Source organism: Tamandua tetradactyla, chromosome 10, assembly GCF_023851605.1.
Source record: "Tamandua tetradactyla isolate mTamTet1 chromosome 10, mTamTet1.pri, whole genome shotgun sequence".
Lineage (NCBI taxonomy): Eukaryota > Metazoa > Chordata > Mammalia > Pilosa > Myrmecophagidae > Tamandua > Tamandua tetradactyla.
Window position 1 is genome coordinate 91,249,722 of NC_135336.1, and position 14,904 is coordinate 91,264,625.

At 38.7% G+C, this 14,904-nt stretch overlaps 1 protein-coding gene across 9 annotated transcripts in view; it reads right to left on the minus strand.

Annotated features, from left to right (window-relative positions):
• Positions 1-14,904, minus strand: part of TIAM1 (TIAM Rac1 associated GEF 1) — a 429,921-nt gene that overhangs the window by 137,993 nt on the left and 277,024 nt on the right. For all 9 annotated transcript variants that reach the window (XM_077118818.1, XM_077118816.1, XM_077118809.1 and 6 more), the window contains one exon: positions 11,222-11,400. The gene's annotated coding sequence lies outside the window, so the exon portion shown is untranslated. The remainder of the gene's footprint in view (positions 1-11,221; positions 11,401-14,904) is intronic.

A 14,904-nucleotide genomic window follows, 5' to 3' on the forward strand; every position in this document is an offset into this window, starting at 1 on the left:
ATTATATATATCAAAAGTTTGCCAATAGAAATTGACAGACATATTTTCCTCAACAAAATTTTTAGTTAGGCTTATTTCTGCCAACAGAAAACTCATCAAGTTAAAAGCACCAGGAGACATTCCTAAAGGAAATGGCTCCAAACTTCAAGAATTACAGCACTCCATGTATCACACTGACAGGTCTGTTATATTCATAGCATTTTTAGTAGCGAGATTCATTTCAGCCAGGTGAGGTAAGAAAGAAGCTACTTGTATATTCTAATCTAGAATTTAGAGATAAAGACCAAATCTCCTAAATCCTACTAAAAGAAATTCTCAGAAGATGACCTAAGCAGACTTGTTAGCAAGAAGTTTAAGACAACTAGAGTTTCCTTACTCTACTTATACTTCAAAATAAGTTTACTTTAAAAGTAAGTTTCTGAGCTCTGGAGCATCACCTAGTTTCATCCCCCTACCTCATACTATTGGCAGTCCCTTCCAACATGAAAAATTTAGAATGGCCATAGCTCAAATACCCCTAAAGAGAAGGACGGAAAGATCAAAGGTGATGGAGTTATACAGAAAAGGCAGGATTTAACAAACGAATACAACTGCTGAATCATTAAATTGATATTGTTATGTTTTTAAACGGTAGCCAAATGAAAAATCAGAGGAACTGAGTCCGAGTTTAAAAAAGTTTATTGTCCTGGGGCGAGGTTCCCGGGTCCAGGTGCTCAGGGTGCGGGCCAGGAAGTCGCGCCCCACTGGGGGCTGTGGGGCTAGATATAGGCTGGCTAGTGGGGGTGCTGACGATGCCTACGGGGCCTCCTGTGGTAGGTTAGGAGTTTCATGCGCTTTAGGGCCGGGGGCATAGCTACGGGCCGTGTGCAGTGAGGGTCCTTTGTTTGTCAGGCCAGGTCCTGACTGGCTGAGTTTGAGCAGCTGTATGCCCGGATGTGCACGAGTTTTAGTTCAGGTGGGGGCCTTCCAGCCAGAGGCTACCGGGCCAGGCCTTACAGATACTTCTTTTAGTCTCCAGTATCCTAGAGCAGCTAGAAATAAGAACTTAAAATTGTGGAATTATAACCCATACCAAACTCTGAAATCTGTTCTACAACTAATTGTTGTGCTACGATTTGAAATTTATTGCTTTTTTGTATAATTGTTATTTTTCACAAAAAAGGAAAAAAGTTGATTGTGTTGATAAAAAAAAAATTTATTCCTTCTAGCCTCCTGAATTCTGGAGCAACTAGAAGGTAAAAACCGAGGTGACGGTATGGCAGCCCATGACAAACTCTGGGATCTGTCCTGTAAGTACTTGTTGAAGAGTGCTTTGAAAACTATTGCTTTTTTTATTTCTTTTGCTTTATATATTTGTTAAATTATACAACAACAAAAAAATAAGTGAGTTTCTGGGGACTCGTTAAAATACTCCTTAATATGAAAGATTTTCCTGAAAGGTTGATAAGAACCACAGAGTCCCATTAGGGTAAATGGGGGCCTCTGAAAATGACACAAACATGAAGAACTGCACATTGAATACAAGAGATATAATCTCCTTTCAGGAGCAACCACTGCCCCACAGGTAGCCACTCCCCAAAAGTTGGTGCACTGAAAGTTAAACTAGCAAGACCTGACACATTTGCACAGGCCTTGCCTTTGCTGTGCGTCTAGAAGCAACCTCAGGGTAGAAAGAGGCTTTCCCTGTTTTGGTAGCCTCCACAGAAGGGGAGCAGACAGGCTGAAAGTTAAAATTTGGGATGAAACTTGAAAAAAAAAAATGTCATAACACAGGTATCAGATCGAAAGCTGGAAAAACATTTCTGCTTTTACAACTCATTAAATTCTCAATTGCTGTCCACAACTCACTGTCTTGTAGAACACTCTAGCAACTCTGATAGCTCTCATTCAGGGGACAATGGGAAGGGTTCTGCATAGGAAGCAGCTGGCAAGACTTGAGCATAAGAACAGCTCTCTGTATTTAAATCCCAAGTTTGGCTTAGCATATATATTTTTTAAGGTTCTGAGCTCAGACTTCTCTGGCTCACCCCAGGGCCTTTGCCCTTGCCATGCTTGGTGCCTGGAAAGCTCCCTCTAGTTCCTTACGATTTTGATAACAACTGCTCCCCAGTATTCAACATTTTCTTATCCCTCCTTTCTTCAACTTTTACTCCTTCACCTAGATCACCATTGTAACCATGTCTTTCACCTGCTTATTTTTTTAGTACCTACTCCCCATCCCCACTAGAATGTAAGTTTTCTGAGGGCTGAAAGTTTTGTCTGTCTTGTTTACTGCTGTATGCTCAGTGCCTAGAACAGTCCCTGTCCAATGGTATGTGCTCAATAAAAAAAAATATTGAATGAATGAATGACACTTTTATCTAGAATGTAAAAAAAAAAAAAAAAGCCACACACAACTATGATACAATGAGTGAGAACATTACCACAACATGACTGACTAGAGAAAGCACGCATCATTCTTCTGGAGGAAACACCATCACCAGTGTCCTTGCTGCCCTCTCCCTTCTACCTGCAGCTGTGAGCACACCTTCTGCTCCAGACTCCCCAGGCTTGAGACCATCTTGGTCCATGAATTGGTTTAAGGGGATCAACTTGCACTGCTCACTGCACTCCCCAACCCACATCTGCTTGGAGAAAGAATTAAGGTCTCACTCCTGTGTCATTCCAATTAATTCTTGCCCTCAGTTCCTGTCTCCCTCTTTCTTCCAGGATTTCCTCTGTAGAGGTGCAGGAAAGGGGTCATTGTTGGGAGGGCCCCTCCCCCATAGGCTGTTGAGAGAGAGCACAGAAATGCTGGGGCCCAGGACAACCCTGAGAATATGTGAGCCCAGGAGACACAGACTCAGTGGTGTGATGGGCAGGGAGGCGGGTGCACGGGTGGTTCAGTGGTAGAATGGCCACCTTCCACGCAGGAGGCCTAGGTTCGATTCCTGGACCATGCATCAAAAAAAAAAAAAAAAAAAAAACATCCAGAATATTAAGAGGGTCCCAAAGGCGGGCTTGGGACAGGGACAAGGACATAGAGAGTGTGTGACTTTTCTTATCTTCCTAACACTATGATTTTTTTTCTTTTAAAGGAATGAGTTAAACCTTTCAACAAGCAGTCAGCCTAACTACCTTTCAATTCCATCAAATTAAATATATGGTCAAAGAGTTTGCAAGGTCTCTTATGCAGCTTTATCTAGAAGTACAATCACTTGTGAGGGAGATCCCTGCATACACCAGATGAGTGGTCACTTCTCTGGGATTGTCTTTATAAACATAATAGCCTGCTAGGCTTAGATGATTAAATGACATAGAGTTAATAAACACATACAGTGTACCAATGTCAAATCCCTGGTTTTGGTATTCTATTAGAATTATATAAGCTTTAACCATTGTGGAAAGCAGGGTGAAGTGTACATCGGACCTCTCTGTACTATGTTTGCAACTTCCTGTCAATCTATAATTATTTCAAAATGAAAAGCAAACCAAACAAGCAAAACTTTAATTGGAATATTCTGGTTAAATGGATCTTGGTTTAAAGTGAGGTTTCTTTAAAAGAAAACATATCTGTTTGAATGCATTTCTTTAGCTAGAAATCATCTAAAATGTACTACTGTATCGTCAAAATTAGGCAATCAAAAAATAAGGGTTTATTGGGCATCAACTGGCACAATGTTTCCAAGAAATATAAAGTGAGCATAGATCAGTGGTCCAAACAGAGACTGAATAGAGAGGTAGCACCAGTTAACTGGAGGTAGGGCTTCTGTCTTAGCAATGCATTGAAGAAAAATGGAATTGCTTATTTCTGGTGCCAGCCAAGATGGAGTATCTACATGGTCTCTTTCTTTGCCCCCCACCCCACCCCCAATTGCAATTACAAATTAAAAAGCAACTCTGAAAAATAAGTAAAAGTAGGTGGACAAGGAGGAGGCAGTCAAAACTTGAAGAAGCCACTCATACAAGGGAGAGCTCCCATTTTGTTTTGTTTCTTCTTCCTACTTTCCCTCCCAGCCTTGCGTAAGGGCAAGTACCCAGGGGAACTTGACATAGGCAGCAAAACTTGGGCCAGAGCCCATTTTTGTTGCCAGAGGAACCAAGAAGACTTGTCCCTGTGAACCAGAGAGTGAGGAGGGACTCTCGGAGAAAAGAGCTGGAGAAGGATATCTTCTAATTCTGTGCATGAAACCACACAAGTCCCAGGCTCACCCCTCAAATGCACACGTGTAACCAAATCTAGAAAGACAGCAGAGGCTCTGAGAACTTACTGATAATATAATCCACACCCCAATCCCCAGATGGAACCCAAAGCAGTAGAGCAAAGGCTCTAGAAGTGGACATCAGAGCCTGTACTCACCACCACCTAATGTGAGACACAACTTGCACTCTGAACCTAACCAGACTGCCTGCCAGCTAAAACAACAACAACAAGGATTTTAACAGGACCCAGAGTCTCGCAACTTAATATCAAAATGCCCACAAAATGCATTCCAAAGAACCAGGGAAATGTAGCCAATTCCCAAGGAAAAATAAATTCAATAATGCTAAGCCCCAGGTGACCCAGATGTTGGAATTATTACATGACCACTTTAAAGCAGCTATTATAACTGCTCTGTGAGATAAAGGGAGACACTCCCGAAACACTCTTGAAATAAATGAAAAATTTAACTGCTTGCAATGCCCATGCAAGATCTTTATGAACATTTATTATTATTATACACGAGTAAAAAACTAGAACACATATAAAAAAGAAAGGTAATACTACTATGATCCAAGATATAACATGCAAGCTACATTTTTACTCATGTTGATGTTATATTTTCTCAGTACTGTAGGAGAAAACATTCCAGTTAATAGAAGGCCACCCTGCTGAAGGAATACAGATTGTACAATAAGACTGACTGTAAAACTTCAGATATGGATAGCACAATACTACCTGATTGTACCACAATACTGTAAGTACACTGAATGAAGTTGAAAGTGAGTATGGTTAAGGGAGAAGGGCTGGGGGGCACATCTGAAATCAGAAGGTAGGATAGAGGATAAAGACTGAGACGGTATAATTTAGGAATGCCTAGAATGTACAATGATAGTGATTAAACGCACAAATCAAAAAATGTTTTTGCAGGAGGAAAAACAAAGGAAGGTCAGTATTATAGAGTGATGAAAATAGATGGTATATGGGAAAAAGTACAATCACTGTAAGTTAGGGTCTATAGTCAACAGTAACATTGTAACATGCTTCCACTGAACGTAACAAAGGCATTATGAACAAAAACTAAATATTAACAGGGCAGGGGCATTGGGAAAGGGGTATGGATTCTTTGTGGAAAAAAAGGAAATGTCTTCAGATAGAGTATGGTGGCAAAGGCATGTCTGTACACTTAGGCTGGATTGTATGATGTGTGAATACATCTATTTAAAAATGGTCAGAGAGAAAGAGGTGATAGAGAAAATGTGGAGAAAGAAACATACCTACTCACTGTGGGTAGGGAAATGAGAGGGGCAGCCCCTTGGAGGGCAGTGTGCTGTTTTCACAGGAGGCGAGGGGTGGGGTTGCCATATGATCCTGAAACCCTGCTGCTCAGTATATACCTGGAGGAACTGAGTGGGGACACGAATGGACATTCGCACACTGGTGTTTCTGGGGGCAGTGTTCCTTATTCACAATGAATGCAGATGGTCTAAGGGCACAATGACTGAGGAATGGAAGGGGGGACTACGGTGTATACATACAATGGACTACTGAGTGGCCACAAGAAGGAATGAAGTTGTGAGGCATACAACTAGGTGAATGATCCTTAAGAAATGTATGTTGAATGAAATGTCAGGAACAAAAAGACAAATACTATTATGCCTCAATTATATGGACGAATTATAATATAAAAACTTGGTGAACTAAAGATGAGAGCATGGGTTATCAGGTTGGGGCTTATTGTAAAGGGTTCTAGACTGTAAATTCTTACATTCAGGAGGTGTAATTGCTAATTCTAAATTCTGACATACTGAGCTGTTTGTATATGACCTGGTCTTTCCCAGAAACTTCAGGTATTTATGTGACACCTGAGACTCAAAGTCAGAGCTCTGAAGTTATGATATTCAGCAGTACCCCACATAGGAACTATTTAAAAAGTTGAAAAGTGATCAGACATTGAGTAGAGATATGAATGAAGCTGATCTCGATAGGACTAAGGTATATCAGAAGACTGGGTCAAGGATGATATCGTCCATATTTTAAAACTTCAACTTCTGTGTGAGACTAAAGGGAGAGATGTTTATTTAGGTACAAAATTTATATTTGGGTAGTGCATTTCCTAATTTAACTTGTATGGTCAATTTAGCTGAACATTATAAATACAGATAACCTTGAATAGGGCATAGCAGATTTTGTTGGTTTGTTCAGGTTAGTGTGATGCCCCGATAAATCCCAGAGTGATTAGGACAGTGAATAAAGAAGTATTTGCAGGGCACCCTTAGGAGAGAAAGGGGAAAAGATTCAACTTCTCCATTTTCAGAACTTTAATATTCTTGCAAGCATTGGGAACAATCAAATCAATAGGTAGAGCCCCCGATCTTAGGGCTTGCCCCTATGAAATTTATTCCTACAAAAGATAGGCTAATCCTTTTTAAAATTAGGCCTAAGACTCACCCCCCAGAGAACCTCTTTTGTTGCTCAGATGAGGCCTCTCTCTCTCTAAGCCAACACAGCAAGAGAATACACCATCCTTCCCTCCTACATGGGACGTGACTCCCAGGGGTGTGAATCTCCCTGACAACATGGGACAGAAATCTCCTGGATAAGCTGTGACCTGGCATTCAGGGATTAAGAAAACCTTCTTGACCAAAAGGGACGAGAGAAATGAGAAAAAATAAAGTCAGTGGCTGAGAGATTTCAGAGTCAAAAGGTTATCCTGGAAGTTCTTCCATTGATGTCTTATATAGACATCAGTTTATGGTGCATTTGAGTGGCTAAAGGGATGTACCTGAAATTGTGGAGCTGTGCTCCAGTAACCTTGTTTCTTAAAGATAATTGTATGAAGATATAATGTTTATAATGTGACTGTGTGATTGTGAAAATCTTGTGCCTGATGTTCCCTTTACCTAAGGTATGGACAGATGAGTAAAAAACATGGATAAAAAAATAAACAAATAATAGAGGGAACAAAGGTTAAAATATATTGGGTAGATGGAAATAATAGTGGCCAATGAGAGGGAGGGATAAGGGGTATGGTATGCGTGAGTTTTTTCTTTTTATTTCTTTCTTCTGGAATGATACAAATGATCTAAAAAATGATCATGGTGATGAATATACAATCATGTGATGATATTGTGAGCCACTGATTGTACACCATGTATGGAATGCTTGTATGTTAAGAATGTTTGTGTTTGTACATCGCTTTTTCAATAAAAATATTGGAAAAAAAAATAGAAGGCCACCCCGTGGTTGGAGTACCTGAGTGGAGGGAACAAAGGAAAATATTCCTGAAGCCACAGATGTTCAGAGGAGAAAAGAGGGAGGGAAAGAAGGAGACACAGAGAAGCTGAAAATAACCTCGTCATCCTGGGGACTAAGGAGGTAATAACAGTATTTTTATAGTTCAGCAGTTTTCATTCCCTAGGTGAGATCAGAAGTTCGAGTAGTGCTGGAAGCAGACACCTAAGAACTCCACATGATCAAATCCCAACCTTCTAGGTCAGCCTGGGCTGATAATCAAAATGTAAACTCTACCACTGGGATCAAACATCCTTGGAGCAAAACTCTTCCAAATCTCGGGACGTGAAAACTTACATTTGAAATGCACACCCAAGATACCAAGTTTTGGGTAGATTCAAACTTTCTTTAAGAATAGTAATAAAACACCCTATACAAAAGTTAACTCAAAATGGATCAAAGATCTAAACATTAGGTCTAAGACCATAAAACAGTTAGAGGAAAATGTTGGGAGATATCTTATGAATCTTACAACTGGAGGCGGTTTTATGGACCTTAAACCTAAAGCAAGAACACTGAAGAAGGAAATAAATAAATGGGAGCTCCTCAAAATTAAACACTTTTGTGCATCAAAGAACTTCATCCAGAAAGTAGAAAGACAGCCTACACAATGGGAGACAATATTTGGAAATGACATATCAGATAAAGGTCTAGTATCCAGAATTTATAAAGAGATTGTTCAACTCAACAACAAAAAGACAGCCAACCCAATTACAAAATGGGAAAAAGACTTGAACAGACACCTATCAGAAGAGGAAATACAAATGGCCAAAAGGCACATGAAGAGATGCTCAATGTCCCTGGCCATTAGAGAAATGCAAATCAAAACCACAATGAGATATCATCTCACACCCACCAGAATGGCCATTATCAACAAAACAGAAAATGACAAGTGCTGGAGAGGATGTGGAGAAAGAGGCACACTTATCCACTGTTGGTGGGAATGTCAAATGGTGCAACCACTGTGGAAGGCAGTTTGGCGGTTCCTCAAAAAGCTGAATATAGAATTGCCATATGACCCAGCAATACCATTGCTGGGAATCTACTCAAAGGACTTAAGGGCAAAGACACAAATGGACATTTGCACACCAATGTTTATAGCAGCGTTATTTACAATTGCAAAGAGATGGAAACAGCCAATATCTCCATCAACAGAAGAGTGGCTAAACAAACTGTGGTATATACATACGATGGAATATTATGCAGCTTTAAGACAGGATAAACTTATGAAGCATGTAATAACATGGATGGACCTAGAGAACATTATGCTGAGTGAGTCTAGTCAAAAACTAAAGGACAAATACTGTATGGTCCCACTGATGTGAACAGACATTCGAGAATAAATGTGGAATATGTCATTGGTAACAGAATCCAGCAGGAGGTAGAAACAGGGTAAGATAATGGGCAATTGGAGCTGAAGGGATACAGACTGTGCAACAGGACTAGATACAAAAACTCAAAAATAGACAGCACAATAATACCTAATTGTAAAGTAATCATGTTAAACACTGAATGAAGCTGCATCTGAGCTATAGGTTTTTGTTTTGTTTTGTTTTGTTTTGTTGTTTTTACTATTATTACTTTTATTTTTTTCTCTATATTAACATTCTATATCTTTTTCAGTTGTGTTGCTAGTTCTTCTAAACCGATGCAAATGTACTAAGAAACGATGATCATGCATCTATGTGATGATGTTAAGAATTACTGATTGCATATGTAGAATGGTATGATTTCTAAATGTTGGGTTAATTTCTTTTTTTCCGTTAGTTAAAAAAAAAAAAGAGAGAGAGAAGGGGTAATTGGAGCTGAAGGGATACAAACTGTGCAACAGGACTGGATATAAAAACTCAGAAATGGACAGCACAATACTACCTAATTGTAATGCAATTATGTTAAAACATTGAATGAAGCTGCATGTGAGGTATAGGTTTTTTTTTCTCTCTATTATCGTTTTAATTCTTATTCTGTTGTCTTTTTATTTCTTTTTCTAAATCGATGCAAATGTACTAAGAAATGATGAATATGCAACTATGTGATGATATTAAGAATTACTGATTGTACATGTAGAATGGAATGATTTCTAAATGTTTTGTAATTTTTTTAATTAATAAAAAAAGAACCATCAAAAAAAAAAAGAATAGTAATAAATAAATAATGTACAATATTTATGAGTTTTAAAAGATACTATTTGGAAGAGTGACTATGGGTGAGTTTGATTTTCACAATTATATATCTTTTTACATTTTCTAAATGTTCTATACTAAACGGATAATTTGTTTTAAGGAAATTAAAATAATTAAAAGTTGTTAACGTAGTTTGAAGGCACTGGGTTTTGTTTTTGTTTGTTGGTTTGTTTTGTTTTGTTTGATAATTGAAGAAAGTTAGGACATGGATACTATGCTGACAGCTACACTAAAAAGGTAGCAAATCCAAATGTAAAACAGATGGCTTGGGGAAATTACCTAAGATAAAGAAAATACTATCAGGCTTGGATTTATTCACTCTTTTATCTCTAAACTCCAACGGCACTTGGCTGGAAATTCTCACAACGTGCCTGTAGCATGGTTATTTGTACAATGAAATACTTGTCTTGTTCTGTATGTTCCCCTCCCTATTTTATTATAATATCCCACTGGCATGAACTGTGTGTTACTCGTCATTGTATCTGACCTCTCACCATACTAAAGTTTTAGTAGCTCTTCTCAGTGGGAATGCTCAGGGTTGAGACTGCCTTATAACAAAGATACTTTGAATAATTGAAACATTAGATCCCACAGGTTTGTTCAAGTTGACCCATTTTCTATCATATTTAAGTCAAAAGTTAACTGTTAAAATAAGGTTTTCTCTGTCTCTGGTAAGGATATTCTGAAATCCAATTACAAAGCATTTAACAAGGTACATAAATTATAATTATTAGAAATATAATCTTTTCACTCCACTGGGGTATTTAAACTTATTAAAATAAACGTAACGATTACTCTTCTGTGACTTGACAACAGACCTCCAAAGCTGCAGGAGAAAGGATGAAATGTATTTATTTCAAAGTTAAATTTGAAGCAAAAATCACAAGACAACAGATTGCAAATTTAAAATTAGATTCTAGTGGGAGGTCTTGGTTTCAAGCCTGTTCTTTCCCTACTGGAGGCTGAGCTTGAAGACAGGAGTGGAGAAAAAGAGCTACTAAGATTAACTGAGACCAAGTTCTGAAAGTTTTTCATAAATCTTTATAAACCAATGAAAACAGTTTTGTCAAGTCACACACAAACACCCCTAATGCAAGTGACTAAACAGGAAAGTTTTACAACAAATAAAAGATGACCTTTGATTTAGGAACAATTATTGTTTTGATTTTTTAAAGATTATCCGAAGCTGAAACAAAACGTATTATTGTTTTGAAGCAGGTTTTCAAGATAGATTTGCCTTTTGCAAGCATAATCTGATATAGAGGTGGTGAATCTCAGGGATAATTTTTAAAAAGCTCCTAAGGGCATTTCACAGGGGGAGAAAAGATTTCATCAGTACCTGCTTTTTCTTTTTTCTTTTTTAGTTTTAATGCTAAATGCTTTTGGACTATTAAGTGGGTGTAACCCTAATCCAAAGAAGTGATTCCAAATTCTTTTTCCCACAAGCTACGTATAACAGCAGCAACTCCAATTATAATGAAATGTATCCATCCCTCCACATATAAAGTATTTGCATTAATTCATGTAAACACACACAAGCTCAAATACACACGCACAAACCTACCTTAAAAGGCAGCGGTGGTGCCCAACCCAATTTGCCCCAAGAGCACTGTGGCATTTAGTTATCAAGATTGGAAATGACGTCAGGATGAATAGCGATGGGAGCTGGGGATCCAGTTAGCACCTGCCCCATGGGGCCGCCATCACCGGCTCATCTGAGTTCTGTGAGCATGCAACAAAAATCTAGAGAGGGGAGGGCAGAAAAAGAGAAAGGAAAGGGTTAGCAGGAACGGAGGAAAGGAGTATTTTCTGTGGAGCCCAATGGCATCAATTCTCTTACATCAACTCTGTATGAAATATCAACACCCGCCCCCCCAATCAAACAACATAACACTTAAAGCTACAGGAATAAAACCACATGCTTAATGAGAAAGCACATGGTAATAAACAGCTCCAGAAACTAAACTTTTTTATTCATTTTACTATGTCACTGTAGATTAAGGTAGTGGATAACAGAAGCAGATTATTATAGAATGACCCCTCTAATCTCAAAATACAGAGAAAAATGACAGAAAACAAGCGAGGTTCCTTTACTCTAAAGTAGACCTACATTTATAAGGGAAGTTGGAAAAAATGCTAAAAGATAGTAATGCAAAAGGCCAAATGCACAGCCCTTCTAACCATATATGTGTTCTCTTATGCTGGCAAACATAAATTCAGAGGAAACTCATGAAAAATACTCACAGGAAAGAATGTAGGCTAAATATCCAAACTGTTTCTTAACAGAGAAAATAAATTTGCAAGAATAGCTCCAGGAATATGAAGGAGTAACAGTCTTTGGGAAAAAAATTTTTTTTGCGTTTAAAAAGCCTGCCTTGTGAGGCAAGACCGCAAATACGGAAAAAGGAGAATGGTCCGCAGTGCTCCTCAGGGTTGTTCCATGTTATGACTTCCCTATTGGGCATGTCTCGGGGGGCTGCCCACTGTCACCATTGCTAGTGATTTCTGCAAGGTGGGAACATGAGATGGCATATGCTTTTTGCAACAACCTGAGAAAATTGCTTACTTTCTGGAAGGGACTGCAAATAGGCAATAAATAAATAAAATACACAACCACACCAAAGAGAATCATAGGCGAAGTTACTTTTCTTCTTATCTTGGAAAATGTGCCACTTAACACTGAAGTCAGTGATTCATGCTTGTAGGAGCAAAGAGCATAAGTTCTCAGGCATACCCCATTATTACCCTCTCAGTATGTGCCCTTTCCATGATTCCCCTACTGTTAGTCTGCTCACTCCATTTTCCTAGGCGTCCTCCTTCAACTGCTCTCTGCAAATTTTCAGATGTTCAAAGCAGTTCCTGAGTTGCTTGGGAACTGGCAGAAATTAATAAGCAACAGCCCATTTATACTGAAATGGACTCATTACAGTGCCAGCTGCCAATAATTTACAAGGCTGGGTCCTTGCTGGCAACCAGGCCTTCAGGCAACTGTTCTTCCACCTGCACAATGAAGGCTGATAATGCATTTTTTACACTAAAAAAAAAAAAAAGAAAAGAAAAACAACTCTACCAGAATAAATTTTTTCTTATCTATAGCTAATCTCTGAGCAGAAATACTTCATGGGGAGGGAGGTGAAAGTTATAGGACATTATTTATAAAATAAACAGGAAAAAAAAACTTGAACCTATTTGGTATAATTTTTTTCTATGTTTGAGGGAAAAAATATACATCATTAACTGTGACCCCAGCTATATAATTACCCTATAATATGGACTAATTGAAGACATACTCCCACACACATTTGGTCTCCTGCAATCATCACATATACTAAGGCTGCAAGGTACCAACAAGAGCTCATGTTGTGCTTGTGTGATTTTATAGCATGACTGTGTGATTTTTAGACCACGGCAACTCGAGAAAATTATCACTACTCACAGTTTTCTTAAAAAGCTGCAAAGAATTTTATTTCACTGGGAGGCAGCTATGTACCCAGCTCAGTGCTGGGACTTCCATCCTGAAGTCACATTACATCAGGTCAAATCTCAGCTTGGCCATCTGCCAGCGGGGTGAATTGGAATGAACTCTAAACACCAGTTTACCCCTCTGCAAATGGGAAGGATAATAGTTCCTAACCCATTGGATTGTCATGAGAATTAAATACGGTGTGTTAAGTGATTAGCTTAGCGGCAGCCCACAGTTGGTTCTCAATAAGTGTTAGCTATTATTTCCACTATCATTAACACCTGATAACCATAAGGAGTATGTCATGGGAAAGGCTGCTATCATGGAGTCTTCCTTAGCAACATGGCACCCAAACTTTGTGTACTCATTGAAACTGGATCTATGTGACAAGTTGGATGAAACGTGTCATCCTAAATCCACTGGAGAATAATATGGGGAATTAATTAATCCAGCTGGAAAATGCGATCTACTGAATTCGCCACAGCTCATGCACAAGTTCAAAGCATGCTGACGAATCTGGCAGTACCAATCTGCCTACTTACTGTATATTAAGTTGATCCATAAAAAAGTAAGCACTGAATGTACCAACTTTTTCAGTCTCACTCTGATTCACCCTCAACTCATATCAATAATTTCTGTGTCAGGCATCAAATAACCAGTTTTCACAGGGAAGTGTGTGCATTGGAGGTGGGGAAGGTATTACCAAATCAATCTGAGGCTTTCAATGCTGCAAGAATAGACAGGGCTGAGAAATCTACTGCTCAAATTCTACAGTCCGTTTAAGATGAAAATACAACAAGCGTCAGAAATATCGTGTCCTTGGCTTTTAATCCATGGCCTTTCTTAAAAAGTCATTAGATCAAAACTCTCAATTCACCTTTAAAAAAAGGGGGGGGGGGAATTGGAATCAAAGTGGTATAGAGAAAAGGGCATTGTACTTGCTGTCGAAAGACCCAGGTTCAAGTACTAGGCTCTAAAAATAAACCAGGTGATCGTGGGCAAGTAACTTGCCCATTCTGAAACTCTCCAGGAAAAATGAGCATGTAATATTATCTAACTGACCTAACACCTACCTGAAAAGATTGTTAAAAGAAAGAAATTAGATAATCAACATGAAACACTATAAACCATATCATGCTACGTACATATGTTAACTCTGTATCATGCCCAAGTACCCTGAAATGTGCAGTAATTCGTGAATCAATGAGACTCGGGCAGTTTCCCCTTACCTTAATCTTAAAAAGGGGTGGGAACCCAAAGGTCAGAGCAAGTCAGTATCCTGAATGTTAATTTTATATGTAAAAAAGAACAAAATGATCTAGGTTCTAGTATTCTTACTAGATTTTTAGCCCAAAAATCAGTAGTAACTGTAGGGATGGACAGATAGATGGATGGATCTAGGGCACTGGAAATTTTTTTAATGGTTCAGAAATTAAGATTAAAGAAAATGACCATTTTCCTTAGTCATTTTCTTTACTTAGTTTTTTTTTTTTTTTTAAGAGAGAGGGAGGAAGGGAAGGAAAGACAGAGAGAAGGAAGGAAGGATGGAAGGAAGGAAGGAAGGAAGGGAAACATCTTTAAACATTTTCTTGTTTTATTGTATTTTGTTTGTTTGTTTGTTTTTTACATGGGCTGGGGCCGGGAATCGAACCGAGGTCCTCCGGCATGGCAGGCAAGCACTTTGCCCGCTGAGCCACCGCGGCCCGCCTACTTAGTTTTTTTTTAACCCTGACTTTACTGAAGAAAGGATTCAGGAGTAACTTCCAAGGATCCATAATCTAATA